Source organism: Pinus tabuliformis, chromosome 3_1, assembly GCF_031772625.1.
Source record: "Pinus tabuliformis cultivar Carrire ecotype Pingquan chromosome 3_1, CPIR1, whole genome shotgun sequence".
NCBI lineage: Eukaryota > Viridiplantae > Streptophyta > Pinopsida > Pinales > Pinaceae > Pinus > Pinus tabuliformis.
The window spans coordinates 125,923,950-125,937,451 of NC_142301.1; positions in this window are offsets into that span (position 1 = coordinate 125,923,950).

Consider the following 13,502-nt stretch of genomic DNA (forward strand, 5'->3'; position numbering starts at 1 on the left):
GACGTTCTTGTCAAAGTACCAGGACTATTGTAGGACCAGGGACTTAAGGGAAGAGATATTTAGAATGACACAAAAGGAGGAAGAAAGCCTGGAAGATTATGTGGAACGGTTCCACTACAATCTGCAGAGGTCGAAACATAGCGATTTAGACCCAAAAATCTTGAAGACTATATTCATCAGAGGAATGAGGGATGACTGCCTTGACACCCTGAACCTATTAGGAAAAGGGGATATATCACAAGATCCATTCACTGAAATTGTAAAGCTCTGCCTATGATGCTCTCGAGGATCATCTAAAGGAAGAAGTACAATTCGGGATGCCTCTGTTCACATACAAAAATCTGCAGGCGGAGGAGTAACTAGAGCAGAGATCGGAAATTTGTTTGAAAATTTCAAGATCGATATCCTCAGTACTCTCTCGACCCAGATAACAACAACACAAATAAAAAAGACACAAGCATAAGCTGATACACCCCTGCCCGTGTTCTGTCTGACTTGTCGGAAGAAACATCCTCACAGGGAATGCGAATTGAACAACATCAGCCTGTGTAATATCTGCGAGCTGGAGAATTTGATAGAAATGTGTGCGGAGCTTCCTAGACTAAAGGCAATACTTAGAGAATAAAGCGAAGAGGTATAGTCCTCTTACTTCATCACACCAAGGAAGCCATGGCAACCGCGACCTCCAGGTATGTCTCAGGACTTTTCCTCTTTCAATTCGTGGAACAATGCATATAATAACCAACAATACCCATGGAAATATTCTGTCCCTCCTTCAACATAGTTCCCTTCACCCTGGAACCAATGGTCTTCATCTCCTCCTGTTCAATATCCTCAATCCCAACCATACCTGTGGAACCAGAACTGGAGAGGAAATGCCTAGAATTCATCTCTGCTTGCACCACCCATGCAGAAACAACTGTAGTGACCTCCTTTCCAAGCTTCTGCTCCTCCACCACCTGTGCGACCCCAACTACCTGTGCAACCTAACCCAAAATCAAATAATAAAGTAGATTAGGGCATAGAAGCTCCTATGATCTTCTAGACCTACCTTATTACCCCCATGGAACTTAATGAAATACAATTGCGAATGGGCACGGTAATTAACCCTAGTCACTCCCCTATTATTACAGAGGAGGAATGTGAACCATCCAGAGGAGAAGTCGAAGGCTTTGAGGTGGTTATTGCGCCTACAACAGCTGATATAGAGGAAGTTGTTACATCTATAACAACCAATCCATGAAGAACTGTTACATATGTAACAACTAATTCGGGGAAGGTTGATACACCTGTAACAGCATATTCGACTGTTGTTATGCAGGACCCCCCGTACCCTCAGAGACTAGCCGAACCTAGGATGGCTTCACAGCCTGAATCTGATTTTCTTAAGGAGTTGCAAAATTTGTATGTACGAATTCCTCTACTGCAAGCCCTTAAAGAAGTACCCATCTATGCTAAGACAGTGAGAGATTTGTGCATCAAGAAGCCTGGGAGGAAGCCTAAAGACCCTACCACCATACATGTGATGGGAAAGTTATCTGAATTAATGTCTACTCAGCCTCTCCTTACTAAGTACAATGATCCAGGAAATCCTATGGTCACTGTCTACATTAATGATCAGCCCATAGCCAATACATTGATTGATCTTGGGGCTGCCATTAATGTAATGACGAAATATCTCTTTATCACTCTCGAGCTACAGGGACTCAAACACACTCCTACTGTGCTGGAATTGGCAGACAGGTCCCGTGTTAAACCCAAGGGGATGTTAGAAGATATAGTTATTACGATAGCTTCTTGGAGATATCAGATGATTTCCTTATCCTACAGCCCAAATCCAATTTGGTGGGGCATCCTTTGATCTTAGGGAGACCTTGGCTGGCCACTGCAGACGCATTTATAGGGTGCAGGATGGGATCCTTGGTGATCTCAGATGGCCAGGAAACACAGAACCTTAATCTTTATCCCCCAAAACCAAATATGGATGTGTACAACCCTTGGTGGGATGAGTTTGAGCCTGCGCCAAATCTTTCCCTGCCACTCCTCACTTTGGGGAAAGCCTAGTATTTCAAAGATGAGACAGAAGATGATGTTATTAATGGTTTTATTAGTAATTCACTTTCTGTTGCTTTTTTTAAAAATGCAAATGAGGAGGAAGAGGTGGAAGATATAGATTTTGAACAAATGAGAACTACTCCAAATATTGCTAGCAGTCCAATTGAGATTGAATCTGGAAAGTTTTTGAATGTTAATCCCAAGTTGACTACTGAATAGAACCAACGGTTGTTACAGCTGTTACAGAAGTATAAAAAGGCATTTGCATGGGATTATACATATATGAAAGGGATCCACCCTAACCTATGCACTCACCGTATTTATTTGAAGGATGGCTGTTGTTACACAATATTTTGTCACCAACCCCGCATCCCCTGATCCCAGGTAGAGTTGGTCCCTGAATGGCATCTGTTCTGTGTCATACATCAAAATATGTGTCCATATCTTCCATATCACTCAAGAAGATCAACCATGCTCATTAATCCTGAAGTTGACCCCTTTTTTCCTATGTTTCAAGATCGTCGCAAGACATCAGTGTTCTGTCTACGACGATGGACCAAAGTGAACCAGAACCTCGCGACACCGTCGCAAGAGTACATATGTTCTCTGCGACGGTCGGATTTTAGGGATTGTCGCAAGTCATCAGTATCCTACTTGCGATGATAGCTCTGAATACACTATTGCCTCGCGATGTCGTCTCTGAGTCTTAGTGTTTGACTCGCGACGACCCAGATATGGCGAATTAGTTCAAACAGAATGCTTCTGGGTGGTTCTGGAACTAGTTGTTGGGTCAAGGAAGTTCGCCTTTCCTCATTTGAGATGGTGGTTCCACCTTTTGAGTAACCTCCCATGAAGATAAGCTCCCTCTCCCTCATTTATGGAGGCTCCTCCTCTTATAAAAGCATCCTCCATTGCTATGATCAGCTAGTTTTTTGGTAGTGAGCAAATTAGCTAGTTCTTGGTGTTGGATTGATAGTTTGCAGTGTGAATTGCTGATAGTCTAGCAATTGGTTGTGGATTGCCTTAGCCTTATATTAGTGCTTTTGGGTGAGAGAGAGAGTCATCAACCTTTTTGGGAGACCTTTTGAGAGTGAATGCTTGTAGAGACATACTGACTGGACCCTTCAAGGAAGCTTGCGACGTCAAGGCATGGTTGTAAGCTTTACTTTTTCTCATATTAATACAATCAATGGTTCTTTCCTATATTATGTATGAAATATATTTGATAGCTTATGGTTCCTTAACTCTGTAAGTAAACAGTTCCTTATTGTGCTCTATTATGTGTTTCGTTGTTCTCTTATGTTGTTTCAGGTGAATCACCCATCAAGGAGAAGAAATCGATAGCTGGAGCAGCGTAACGAAGACTGCATCGAACACCGGCATAAGGTAGGCTCTTTCAACGATGACTATTTAAGGAATTAGCTGTTTTATTTGTCTCACTGTGACTAGACGCACTCTAGGGCTAGAGGGGTTGCCTCTGTTCGCAGAGGGAACTTTACCTACATCATAAGTTGGTGACTCCGCTCAGGAGTCCTTTGTGTGTTGTCTCTTGTTTTGCTCTTGATTTGTTTTTAATTGAATTACATAGTGTCTCTTGGTTTTGGGAATGAGTTATCAGTGTTTTGGATCACTTGAGTAGATCTAGTAGTCCACCTCACTGTCTAAGTGATAAGCCTGGTGTCTTTCAGCTGCCTTTGCCTTGTTTTTCCTCTTAATTAAGATCGTCGCTGTTTAGTTCCTAACAGATGCGACGAATCGCCCCTGTCCTCTTTGACCAAGCTATACGTCACGGATATCCCGTCATATAGCTGCGACGATTCTTGAAATCAGACTGTCACCAAAGACAAGTGTACTCTTGCGACGACGTCGCTTAGTTGCTAACGTCGTTCCTGCGATGATTTGGCTTTCGTCTCAAGTTGCTAGTCTAACCCCTGCGACGATTCTTGTAGGGTTGCTTTTCATAGCCCTACCTCCTGAATAGGCCAGTGTAGCTTGTCCTCTGCTGTCTCTTACATCTTATCAAGCTTGTTTTGATTGTGTTTGCTAAGGTATATCCTTCTTGGTTCCGTTTGTCTGAGTTTTGGGTTTTTGGGCTGTGTGACCTAAGTCTTTTGAGGTTTCGTCAAGAAGTCACTTGTTTTGGGTTGCTTGTCCTTCCAAGATTCTGAACTACGTCCACAACCATCTTATTGACTTGTTTGAAGCTGTTCCCTTACTGCTTGTCTATCCTTTCTGATTGCTCTATATTGATTGGTCATCGAACTAGTTTGATGTGTTGATTTGATTTTCGTTCACTATTGAAACATAGATTACATTTGTTTTGATCAGTCAGGTTTGAATTTGCTTGTTTGTGATTAAATCCAAAAAATCAAAAACATTGCACTCATATAGTATGCGAAAGTGAAAGCATTTTTCATTAGTAGATTCTTCATGCTTAGGAATTGAAAAGCGAAATTTGCATCTTTCATTTTCCGTTATAGTAGTTGCGAGATAAGCTAGATTGATGCATCGTGTTTCCTAGTGATTGGGTTTCTTGCATGCACTGTTGTTCTTGCATGTGCTTGTTATTGTTTTCGTTCGCTTGGAAATGAACTCCTTACCCTCATTCAGGTAGTTGTTCATCGAAATGAACGGTGTTTTACTCATTGTAGTTGCATCCTAGGAATTGTTGAAATACATTCGATATGGCCTTGAAACCGAGACTTAATTCAAGATTAACTATTAAAATCTATTGAATGAACTTAAAAATGCATTGGAACCTAACGCTCACATATCTAGAGGTCTAGGCTAGAGACGTGTTCCGACGTTGTTAAACCTAGTTACTATTGTTTTCACTAAGGTTGGGTGATTCCTCCTTTTGTGATTCAATAGGTACTAGTACGGATTTGTGCTCCCCATATCGTCGCGTATATATTGGGAGACCCCACTAGGTTATCATCCTATTATCCATAGGAAGCCAAGTCTGCCACCTTACGAATCGTAACGCACCAAACACAGCATTTGGGAAGATTGACTGTCGTATAGAAAGTCCTTGGTCATTTCTCTTTCATTTGATCACCAAGGTGTATATGCAGTTTTGAGATTTTTCTGGTAAACCTCTTGTCTAGTACTCTAGAGCAGTCACTTTTGTTCCTTTTCAACTCTTTAAAAGTAAAAGGATCATCTGAGCACTTGTCCTTTCAGGCTCATTAAACTTCGAAAGCAATAGAGTCACCTTTCGTCCTTTTCTCGACTCTTAAAATATGAAAAGGCCAAGTTTTGTTTCAATGTCGTAAAATTAACTGCCCACAAAATATTCCTGGTTACAGTTAGAGTTCCTTTCAAGGTCATTTCCAATGGCAACATTCCCAGAGTCTACCAGTCAAGGTCTCCCCCTAGATGGGAATCTTGGTCCTTTTCCTTCTTTTGGAAATGTTGGTGCTCCGTATATGGCAACGTTGTCCTTGCCTGGGTTAACCATCGGTTTACCCATTTGGTTGTTTTCAACCTCAATGGTCCTGAGTGTCATGACTCCTATTCCGCCATCTCCTTCATTTGAATCATGACAAGATGATTCTAGGGTTGAGCCTTCACCTTCTTCCCCTGTTTCTTCACCCTCCTCTCCTACTTCACCTGGTGAAAGTTCCAAATCTAGTAACCAGGAGGCTAAGAAGAAGAAGAGGAAGATGAAGAAGAAGAAGTTAGATAAGTGAGAGGCCACCCGTGCAACTATTGCTCTAAGTGCACCTTCGGTTGGAAAACCTACTGATCCTTTGCGGAAGGTTAAATTTCCTTGTAAGTTGTGCAAGGGTGACCATTTTCTTCGTGATTGTCCTGGTATTCCTAGGATCTTAGAAGTATGGTCTCACGATTTGGCTCGTCCCTCATCACCCTCTAAAGCTCATGTCGATGTTACACCCTCAACTGGCAGTGGTAAGAAGAAAGGGAAGATTAGATTCCCCTGTAGGTTATGTGAAGGCAACCATCTCCTTCACCTTTGTCTGCTCATGGATAAAGCTTCCGTCGTTTTGGAAAGTCTTACAGCTCCTTCACCCCAACTTCCAGTTGGTTATCAGAGGCTCTCTTCTGACCCTCTCTCGGTTGACAAAGAGATTGACTTGGATTCATCTCTTGTCCATCCTGCTCTTCCTGAGCCTGGTTGTGTTATGTCTGTTTCCGACCAACCATTGGTCGAGAAGAGTGTCGACTTGGTTTCACCACCAGTTGTTCACTCTGTTCCAAAAGAGCATAATGATCATACTGCTCATGTTCTTCTCGTCTCATCAGATTCTCTGAATCCAAGAACGACCCTCCTATCTCGGCTGATCAAGAGATTCCTTCTTCGATTCCTGTAGAGCATGGGGGAAATCATATGATACCTCCACCAATTAGTTCCATTGTTTCTTTCGATTGGAGTCACTTGACTGCTTTCCGCCTCCCATATTATGTGCCTTTCCAGATTATAGTACACGCCTATAATAAGGCAGTACCTGGCACTCTCTTAGACGAAGGTGCGTTTGTTAGCCTCATGCCTTCCACTACTTGGCAAGCTTTGGGCTCCCCACAGCTTGTGCCTGTCACCCAGAATCTATTGGCTTTCGACGGAGGAACTAGTCAACCTTTGGGGATCCTTCCAAAGTTCCCGGTTACTTTGGGAGGCAAAACCGTCTGTATAGACGTGATGGTCATCCAAGGTGCGTTGGATTTCAGTCTTCTCCTTGGCTGCGACTATATTTATGTCATGGGGGCTCTTGTTTCTTCACTTTTCTGTGTGGTTTGTTTTCCACATGACAGAAGAATTGTGACTATAGATCAATTGTCGTTCTTTGGTCACCAGGTACCTCCTGTACAACCATCATCCCCTATCAGCTCTTGTTTGCCAGCAGTACCTTCCTTGCCATAGGTCAATTATGTGGCTACCTGTTCCGTCTTCGCATCTGTTGATGATCATGCACATGGTCTCATACATCATGTACTGGGGGCATTGGAACCCGATCTGTCATTGGTGCCCAATGACATGTACTCCTCCTGTGAAGACCTCTTGGGAGTCATGTTCTCGTATGGCCCATGAACAAGAGTCCTGAGGATAGTTCTTTTCTTGTGTCGACCTCGTTAAAAAAAAGGAAACAAGGAGTACCGAGGACGGTTCTTTTCTTGTGTCAACCTCATTAAAACATGAAACAAGGAGTCGCCCGAGGATAGTTCATGATCTTTTGTCAACCTCGTTAATAAATGAAACAAGGAGTATGGAGCATAGTTCCCGATCTTGTGTCAAGCTCGTTAAACAATGAATCAAAGAGTTTTGAGGAAGGTTCTTGATCTTGTGTCAACCTCGTTAAAAAATGAAACAAATGTTTTGAGGATAGTTCTTTCACTGTGTCAACCTCGTTAAAAAATGAAACAACTCCCTTTTCCCAATCGAGTTTTTGATGGAGATCTCATACAATCCTAGTTGAGTCTTTCCTGAATCTCAGAATTGAACCTTCATTACATCCACCTCGTTGAATGCAATGGAGCTTGGGGGGCATGTCCCTCAATTGGATCATTATGTCGGGGGCATGTAAACCTTATTCAAGCATAGTTTCTCATTTCAAGCTTGTGTAAACAATGAAACCGAATGCAAGCATAGTTCCATGGTTCGAGCTTGTGTAAAAATGAACCCGTGTGCTGATGTACCCTTTTTGGTTTGGTGTGTCAAGTGATTTCTTGCTTATTGTGTCTTTTGTCTTTTATGTAGATGTTATGTATATTGACTGATGCATTAGTGAATTATGTATTAAGTGGACATTTGCACAAATTATAAATCATAGACAAACATTCAGACATAACAAGCAGAGACAGTAAAACATAAATATATGTATATGTATATGTCCAAAAAATATATATGTGTGTTCAAGCTACATCGTGAGACACGTTTCTCTTAAAATTTGCGGAAAATAAAACCTAGAAGTCTACTATGGATGATGCTCTCTATAGCAAAATACTGCTCAGACCACCCGTCTAAGTAGCCGGTGTATCCTATTCGACACACCTACGGTGTGTCGTTGGTACTGTCTGGGGATCTCTTTGAATCCTCTGTAATCTGGGATCCCCTCAGTCAAGCCCTCTAGGTTCCGGGCTATCTCCTCCTCAGCATCTCCACCCAGAGGTGGTAGGTCGATCTCTCTGGCAGCCCTCTGGGTAGTAGGAGCGAGACCTACAGGTCTCTCAGGTCCAACATCTGCAAAGAATTGAACATAATAATCAGGGCATGTATATTTAAAATCCAAAAACAACAAAAAAATTACAAAAAGTTTGTCGGTTTGAGTATTTTACCTCTCTCATCCCACTATTCTCTAAGAGGAAGCAACATGTTTGGGTCGCCTCTGAAGTCCATCCCAGCATATGGCCAATCCTTGACTACGACCTGCTGACGGTTTATCCACTCGATAAATTCAAGACCCCATGACACTAGCTAGCCACCGCCTCCTCGTGGCATCACAAGAGCCCACTGAGTAATTCGAGTCTCTAGTGGTCCAGCATGAGCGGTACCAAGATCGAGCCATAACCAAACTATTTTATCTCACCATTATGGCATTTGGTCAATTGTCTCTTCATGTTAAGAGACACGGCCTCCGCCCAGTCAAACATAGTGGGATTTAGACAGTCCAAGGCTAACTGCAGTTGAGTTTTAGTTGCCTCGTGCTGGGCTTGGGAGCCAGCTACTCTAGTGATAGTGAATAGAAAAACCTGCAATGACAAATCATTCACCGAGGTAATCTAAAGTTTCCCACTGGTGAATGATTTTCGTGCCCCTGGGCACACCCTTACAATAAGTGTGTCTAGCGAGTCTCGAGTAACTTGAGTACCCATCATGCGAGGTCTATATCCTCGCCATGACAATCCGGTCAAAAAATAGATGTCTGTGGCATCAAATTCGATTTCTTGTCCACGGATGATAAATTTGCCCTCCGTTGGATTCCACACTCGGATAAGGTACTCCAAGAGATCCAGTTGAGCTCTCAATAGTGGTGTTAAGAAGAATTTTAAGAGCCCATAGTTCCGTAGGATATTCTGGCAATGAGGATTGGCTGCCCCCATCTCATCATCATCATCGTGAGTGCGTTCCTGCCAAGAGAAAGCCATTTTGTACCCCTGCATGCACCAAAACCCTTTTATTAAACACCATTCAACCATTTTCATCTCTTAAACCTGTTTAAAATGAAGTTTTTTTTTTTTTTTTTTTATTTATTTATTTATTTATTATTTATTTATTTATTTATTTTTTCGGCGCTCGTCGCAACTGTTTTTAAAACAGCTGCAACAGGTCAATTTGCACAGTTCAGAAATTTTCGGGTCATCACAGGAGTACATCACTTCCCTGCGACGATCTCGATTTTTCCCTGCAAATTTCTCGGTCGTCGCAACCCCGAGGGGAAAACCTGCGACGACCGAGGCAGACTTTTTGTTCAAAAAACCTCTTCAAATGCTAGTCTAAAACATGAAATTGCATTTAAAATTGATGGAAAAACAAAGATAGGGATGGGGTATTTACAAACAGGAAACACGAGAAGCAATGGACCATTGAGTTTCCTGGAATCGATCATTCAGTTTCACAGGTGTGCAAGGTTTGAAGTTTTTTTACCACAGTGAAAAACACAAAGTGAATTTTTTTTACCCTAATGTCTCTTTTATAGCATTTTTGTTAAAAATTCAGGGTTTTCTAGGGTTTTGAGCATTAGTCGTGTTTTTTTGTGAAACGGGTCTTATGCTTGAATTTCCTTGTGCAATGATAGGTGTTCTAAGTGCTGGTGATGATTGATGCTGAATTATATACTCAAGCAGTACCGAAAAACCCTTTTCGAGTCAACTTTAAGCTCTTTTCTGACTCTTGAAATGTGAAAAGATTGTCGAGCCCTTGTCATTTCGAGCTCGTTAATGGTTACGAAATGTCATGTCCCTAGTAAGTTTTTTACTTTTTTGGGCTGGAGGCACTATTTACGAAAAGTACTCCTTGACTGAAATGGTCAAGTGGTTCTCTCAAGTATCATTTTCTACCTTTTCGGGCTTGAGAGACACAAACATATGAAAAGGGCCCCTTTGGAGTTTTCTTTTTCGTGTCTTTTTCAAACTCTCTAAACATGAAAAAGACTCCGAGTTTTACCTATGTCAGACTCGTTAAACCCTGATGACATTAGACTTGTCGCCATGATGAGACCCAAGCTTCTCCTCCCTAGGGCTCGTTAAAATTTCACTAGGTTGGATTTGTCCAAAGGAAAAACTTATATTGCAAGCATATGCTATCCCCTTCAAGCTTGTGTTTCAAAAATAATTAGGGTACTCGTCAGCAATGGTGGGGGAAAAAATTTGGAAATATTTTGTTGATTACCTACGACAACTTGTTGCTCTTGAACATCGACATCTTTGTTGCTTCTCGCTGGGTTTGGGACATCCTCACTTCGTCATTGGCCTTCCAGGTTTGGGTTCTTCATTTTGCCTCATTCCATTCGATCCTTGTTGTCTTCGCATGACCTTCGATCCCTTGGTACCAAAATGCTGCCACATTCCGGAGTCATGTTGCCGATATGTTCAAGAGCTTAATCCTTCTGCAGTTTGCACCCTTACATCCTCCTCTGATTCTCTATCTCATCCATCTACATCTTGTTCCTTTGTCTCATGTCGTTGATGTGGGAAACATTATGGCCCTCCTGTGATGGATCGCTTCCTGTCGACCTCGACTCATTATCCAGGAAGTTGATCTGAGACTCCTTTTGAGTACCTTGCAGCTTGCATTCCTCAATGGCAAGTTCTTCACATTTGACGATAGACTTGCATTATTGGTCTTCAATCAGGTGATTCCACAAGTGTTTGACTCTAGATCATTCTTCACACTTTGTGGATTGTACTAGCAGTACCTTGGGAACCATTGACATTAGTGGTGGTCTCTCTCGTGCTTGTTAACAGCTCACATCATTGGCCAGTAATCAGAAGATTTTCTAGTATGTGTTATCGCCTAGATTGACCCCAGGCTGAAGGGAGACAATTCTAGGGTAACCACAAACCAAGCTTAGCCTTGTAGCTAGCCCTACAAGGCCGGGAGAGTGCTCTCTCCTTATGGATCTTAGTCAAAATGACTGGATCAGGAACAAGATTTTATGCTAGGTATAGTATCTCAAGGGTTTTGATTGAATTGGTTGGTGTTTTTGCCAGATCAGGAGGAGCTGGGCAATTTGGGTCTGGGAAACTAAGTCAAAATTGCAGGGGATTCTATGGGGCAAGGTAGGTATGATCTTCAGCACCTAAAAGCTTGGTGGGGTGAAGGATAGATTGGTGAGGAGCTAAGAAGGGCTTGAGCAAGTCAAGAATCCTTCCTAAACAGATGAAAACATGAAATACTGGTGTTTTCCCAAGGCAGAGCATTAAACCTAATGTATTCCACCTATCTGACTTGAAAACAACCAATCAGAAGCAATTATATGAAAGAGGCATACATAAATAACATGAGAACATATTAATAGAAGAAGAAACACATGCTAAAGGCCATACCACAGGAATCCCATAAAAATAGCTGCAACTTTATTAGTTTCCTGCCAAAACTGCTACAAAATGATAAGTGTTCAGTACATGAGCATCCAGCTGAATCCAACCCTTGCAAATGAGAAAGAAAATACATAATATAGACATTACAATCCCTCATCCTAACCATCAGGGGTCGAAACCATGAGAAGAGGAGCTGTTTCAACCATTTCCAAACAAGGACCAAGAATATAGGCAGTCAAACAACTTGCCTCTATAAGTAGGGAAATTGATTCATTTGCCTCAAAACCACCTCTAACTAATGAATCTACCCTCTAGCAATATTTTAACATTACATTTACATGCCATGTCATTAATTACATAAGTGAAATCATCCATGAGGAGAGAGAAATCATATTCACAGTCAAAAAGGGCGAATTTTGATTTTCTAAGCAAAATGGTCAAAAGCGCAGCGCCACTTTCCACCTGTTTTTGGAGGCCTTCCCCTTAGCCAAATTGAGCCCATGATAGCTCATTGGAAAGGTCTTCAAGTCTAGTTTCTGGAACACCTAGAATTTTTGAATTTGGAGGTCATTTTCCCCCTCAAAACTTGAATCTCCCAAGACTACTTCTGTGTGTCCAAAAAGAGGCAGAGAGGTCATTTTTTGGTAGTTTTTGGACCTTTTGGTGACCCAGATTTGCTCCAAAACTTCTAAAAATTTCTAGGGTGCATGTCCTCATCATCTTGAATCCAAAAATACAAACCTTTTCTCCATCTGATGCTCTAGGAAAAAGCGCAGCGCCACTTCTAGGCAAAATTTTTGTGTTATAAATTTCAAATTTCAAAAGTGCAAAAATTTCTCAAAATTTGCCCAAATTTGGCATGGAACACCACCATCAGCTGCTTTGATGGGCTAGGGAGGCTTCAACCAACATCTTCAACCTATCTTGCTCTTTCTTGCCCTCTAAGGCTCTCCTCAACCTAGCTTTTAGCTTCCTAATCCTCATATTACAAATTTTGTTGCGGGTCATGTAATGGTAGGCCATGTGTCGGAGCATTTTCTTATCCTTGTTGGCCTTCTCAATTAGTCCTTCAAGATGTATGTTGACCCTCTCAAGCCAAGTTTCCCTATCATTTTCAATCTCTTGCTCAATAGGAGTAAATGTGACATGAGCCTCTTTAGCCATTTGCCTGTTTGCTTTGATCATTTGCAGCTCCATGAGGACTTGCTTGTCACTCAATTGTTTGTTTTCCTGTTCTAAATATTTGATGATGAACTTGGCTCTCTCTAAGTTGTCCGCCAAAGCTTGTATTTGAGCTTCCCTTTCTTGAATGATGATGTCTTTGATGGTTTTTTCATCCTGAGCCTCCAAGTCAATGATGCCAATTCCATGATGAGTAAAGTGTTGTTGTGGCTCCTCATGCTCAATCAAGTCAAAATCTCTTTCCTCCTCATCACCAAGATCTTCCTCTTGCACTTTTTCCTTGCCTTTTCTCAACTGCTCAACCTGTACCTATTTTGTTGATGTAGAAGGCAAAGCCCCTTCCACACCTTGTGGAGATAACATTTGCCTGTGGACTGATGACGAAGGCAAGGCCCCTTCCACACCTTGTGGAGCAAACACTTGCCTAGTAGCTGCAAAAAGTCTCCTTGTGCCTCTCTGATATGTTAAGTACACTGGCACCTCAGTAGTTTTGGTTTTCTTGACCTCTTCCCTTGTTTCTCCATGGCTAGAAGGCCCACCTTCTTCTTGATGCACTGGTGAAGGGATCTGTGGACCTTTGAACATCTCATGAGCAATGAAAGTCTCCCAAGGAATGTTAAGAAGACTGAGATGGTGAAGAACAATGATTTTGATCAAAGAGTAATGATAGATGCTGTTCAACTGCTGAGGGTATGGTTTCTTCTACACAATGTAAGCTATCTTATCAATATTTCTAAACAAGAAATATGGGAGATTCATCATTCTTA